The sequence below is a fragment of the Schistocerca americana genome, chromosome 5 (assembly GCF_021461395.2).
Source record: "Schistocerca americana isolate TAMUIC-IGC-003095 chromosome 5, iqSchAmer2.1, whole genome shotgun sequence".
NCBI classification, from domain to species: domain Eukaryota; kingdom Metazoa; phylum Arthropoda; class Insecta; order Orthoptera; family Acrididae; genus Schistocerca; species Schistocerca americana.
Window position 1 is genome coordinate 241,072,579 of NC_060123.1, and position 4,650 is coordinate 241,077,228.

The window sequence follows — 4,650 nt, forward strand, 5'->3', positions numbered from 1 at the left end:
CTGCCACTGAAAAAAATCACCGGTATTCTCCTAAAACTCTAAATGGCCGAACAGGCCATGGAGACTACCAACCGGACGCCCTGTCATCCTCATCCCTCAGGCGTCACTGGATGCGGATATTGAGGCGCATGTGGTCAGCACACCGCTCCCCCGGCCGTATGTCAGTTTACGAGACCGGAGCCGCTGCTTCTCAATCAAGTAGCCCCTCAGTTTGCCTCACAAGGGCTCAGTGCATTCTGCTTGCCAACAGCACTCGGCAGACAGGATGGTCACCCATCCAAGTGCTAGCCCAGCCCGACAACGGTTAACTTCGGTGATCTGACGGGAACCGGTGTTACCACTGCGGGAAGGCCGTTGGCTCCGGTATTCTCCTACTAATACTAAATTTTTGTTCCGTTATTTCGGTGCAGTGTCCTAAAGGATACGATCGGCGTACATCCCACATTAGTTTTGTGGTTATTTTGCGCAATGTTACTTGCCTGTTACCACTGACAGTTCAACGCAAAAGGCACTACTCTGGATCGTTAAATGAAGGCCGTCGACCAATGCGTTGCCCATGGTGAGAGGCAATGCCTGAAATTTGGTATTCTCGCGACACTCTTAACACTGTGGATTTCCGAATATTGAAATCTTTGACGATTTCCGAGATGGAATGTCCCATGCGTCTAGCTCCGGCTACCATTCCGCGCTCAAAGTCTTAATGCCGATCATCCGACCATAATCAGGTCGAAAACATTTTCATATGAATGACCTGAGAACAAATGACTGCTCCGCCAAAGCACTGCCCTTTTATACGTTGTGTAGGCTATACTACTTCCATCTGCACATGTTCATATCGCTACCCCATGACTTTTGTCACCTCAGTCTAAATTTTAGCCTGCCGCTGTGGCCGAGCGGCTCTAGGCGCTTCATTCTGGAACAGCGCTGCTGCTACTGTCGCAGTTTCGAATCCTGCCTCGGGCATGTATGTGTGTGGTGTCCTTAGGTTATTTAGGTTTAAGTGTTCTAAGTCTAGGGGACTGATGACCTCAGATGTTAAGTCTCATAGTGCTTAGAGTCATTTGAACGATTTTGTAAATTTTAATCTAAAAAAAAAGTGAGACGGCGTCCGATCCTGGTGTTGCTGCAAGTTTGTCTTCGTTGTGGCTTGCTTTCTCGTGTGGACGCTGTTTTGGTGCTGAGCTGCGAGCCGACCAGTCGTCTGACGTCCTCCAGCGTGTGTAGGCGAGTCACTTTATCGGTCTCGGGCATGTTACAGCTGTCCCACCACACACCTTCTCATCCCCACCGCCTTGAACATGCACATATAACAATCATCTATTTAGTAAGTCGTTAAGAGTGTTAAAATAGGCATTGTGATTGAATTCGCTGTAGTCATTCAAAATTAAATTCTGATCTTGCTTTTTGTAAGTGTAAATTTAGAGTTCCTCCAACACGTTAAGGAATACTCCCTTTTGAGCTACGTGTAGGATGTCCAAATTTTGATCACTGTTGGTGATCGAGGTATTTAAAGTTGCCACATGTGCCGCAAATGCAGTTTTGTTTTGAGAGTATTTGCGCTCCCGAATCTAGTTTCGAAGTTCCTCCCCATTTGCATTATGTATTGTATGCTGCAGTCACTGCATTTTATCCTATGACGTAACGTGTAAATTTCCCTTGCAACTTAGACGGAATACTCTTGTAACCGATACAGTGAAATACGTTCTGATGCATATGATGATTAGTGATGGTATAGAAAATGTCATTATACATTTCATGGAGTATTTGTTGATTAGTTAGTTTACTGTTGTCTCCAGATCAAATGGTTCAAATGGCTCTGAGCACTATGGGACTCAACATCTTAGGTCATAAGTCCCCTAGAACTTTGAACTACTTAAACCTAACTAACCTAAGGACATCACACACACCCATGCCCGAGGCAGGATTCGAACCTGCGACCGTAGCAGTCGCGCAGTTCCGGACTGAAGCGCCTAGAACCGCTCGACCACAGCGGAAGGCGGTGTGCTACCTATGAGCGCTCATGGGCAGCACACCGCGCCTAGTAAACATTCACCGCGGCGGCCACAGCACAGTTCCGACAACTGAGGATGGGCGTAATGAGAGCCCGAAACAGGTCGTGTTAATAAAAAGAAATTTACGACTGAAGCGGTATTTTTAGCCTCTGGTTTAATTTTTTAATTGCAGACTTTTACTTAAAAATAAACATATGCGTCTACATAAAATTCATAACTTCACACTGAATCAATACCGGTCGCAGTGTAGTTATGGTAAGATATGACTTCTAAGGTGAATCGGGCCCCTTTTTATTACGAAAATTCAATAAAGAGTGTAGTTTATGAGGCCATGATCGTGTGACGTCGAAACAGCATCACAACTTATCTGGACATGTATTGTTATTTTTGTGACTATCCACATGTTCGTCTCATTTGAGGATGAATGTGGTAAATAAAAGAAAATGCACTTCAATAGGCACTTTCAGAAATCGTCGAAAATTCAGTTATTGGTGTCCCTCGTCGCCCAGGCAACCAACGATGCTGTTTAAAACAGGAACTCAAAATCTACAGATCATTGGTTTCTGTGGTAGCAGTTATACTTGAAATTAATATCTTCCTACATTAATACCATAGGATTATTCTTCAGGTAACCGGAATGTAGGAACACTCGAGACAATACTGATCCTTCGACTTAGCTTAGAATATAGGTTAAGGAAAGACAAAGTTACATATTTATGGTATTTGTAGACTTAGAAAAACCTTTTGACACTGATGATTGGAGTACTCTCTTTGAAATTCTGAAGGTACCAGGGGTAAAATACAGGGAGCGAACAGCTGCTTACAACTTGTACAGAAATCATACGGTAGTCATAAGACTCGAGGGGCATGAAAGGGAAGCAGTGATTGAGAAGAGAGTGAGAGTCGTCTATCCCTGAAGTTATTCAGTGTGCACATCGAGCAAGCAGTAAAGGAAACCAAAAGAAGTTGTAGTAGAAATTAAAGTTCATGGAGAGAAAATAAAAATTTTGAGGTTTGCCGATGACACTGGAATTGTCAGAGACAGCAAAGGACTTGGAAGAGCAGTTGAACGGAATGGACAGTCTCTTGAAAGAAGAATATGACATGAAAATTAACAAAAGCAAAACGAAGATAATAGTGGAGTTGCCGAATTAAATCAGGTGATGCTGAGGGAATTGCATTAGGTAACGAGGCACTTAAAGTAATTGATGAGTTTATCCATTCGGGCTGCAAAATAACTGATGTTGGCCGAAGTAGAGAGAATATAAAACGTAAACTGGCAACAGTATGAAAAGCATTTCTGAAGAAGAGAAATTTGTTAATATCAAGTGTACATTTAGGCGTTAGGAAGTCTTTTATGAAAGTATTTGTGTGGAGTCATGTATGGAAGCGAAACATGAAGATAGACAGTTTAGACAAGAAGAGAATAGGAGCTTTCGAAATGTAATGCTACAGACAAATGTTAAAGATTAGATGGGTAGATCACGTAATTATTGAGGAGTTGCTTCATAGAATTGAAGAGACAAGAAATTTGTGGCAGAACTTGACCAAAAGAAGGGATCGGTTGACAGGACACATTATCAGACATCAGTGGGTCACCAATTTAGTACTGGAGGGAAGTAGGAAGGAGTGGGAGATAAAAATCGTAGAGCAAGACCAAGAGATGACTACACTAAGCAGATTCATAAGGGTGTGGGTAGCAGTAGTTATTCGGAGATGAAGAGGTTCGCATAGGATAGTGTGTCATGGAGAGCTGCATCAAACAGTTCTTCGGGTTGAAGACCATAACAACAAAACAACAACAACAACAACAACCGGGCTGTGTACTTATCGTTTATATAAATCCCTTCAAACATTAAAGTTCTCTTCTGTACATAATCGTAGTCGAAGAATTGTAAAACCAAAGATATATTTCTGGCTTTTAGCGTTCCTCAAAGTTAAAGAAAAAAGGAAAATGTACTACCAGCCAGTTAATTAAAATTCCATAATTGTCGTAACTGAATTAATCTAATTTGTATATATGTGAGATAGAGCTCACCATTCAATAGTTATAAGTTTTTTTTCATAAACACTGTAACTGGGTTTCTGTTTACAAACGATATACAGAGTTAGGTCACTAATAAAAATTCAAAAGTCTTAACTCGTTTCATAGCTTGAACTCTGCGTTAGAGGGGGCTAGAAGAGAGGGAATCCATTTTTGTAGGCATGCTTTATACTGAACATTCGTTTATTCTTTTCGTAATCTGATAATGATCACCACAGGGTTGTTCTTGCGGCGAACGACTGTGGAACAGTTGTGTATTGTATCTGGGCCAAGTATAGTCTTCAGCGCTCGCCGTACCCGCGTGACGTACATTTAACAAGTGAAAAACAGACAAAACACTTTGTAGTTTGTATTCAAAAACGAATATTATAATAATAAATTCGTTAATTATATACAGTACCATATCTACAACCTCTACATCACTACACTTTGAAGAGGAATGCGAAAACAAAGTTTAAGATCAGATTTACATCTCCACTATTACCGTACCGAAAGTGATTTGGTCAGTGCACTCCCTCAGCACCCGGTATTTCGCTGCAAACTAAGCGCCGAGTGCTGGTTTTTAGAATCGGGTACGTGATCTAGATAAGAACT

General features: G+C 41.8%; 1 pseudogene; it reads right to left on the bottom strand.

The window, feature by feature from the left end:
- Positions 1-241: 241 nt before the first annotated feature.
- LOC124617022 lies at positions 242-359 on the bottom strand (annotated as a pseudogene).
- Between the last annotated feature and the right edge of the window lie 4,291 nt (positions 360-4,650).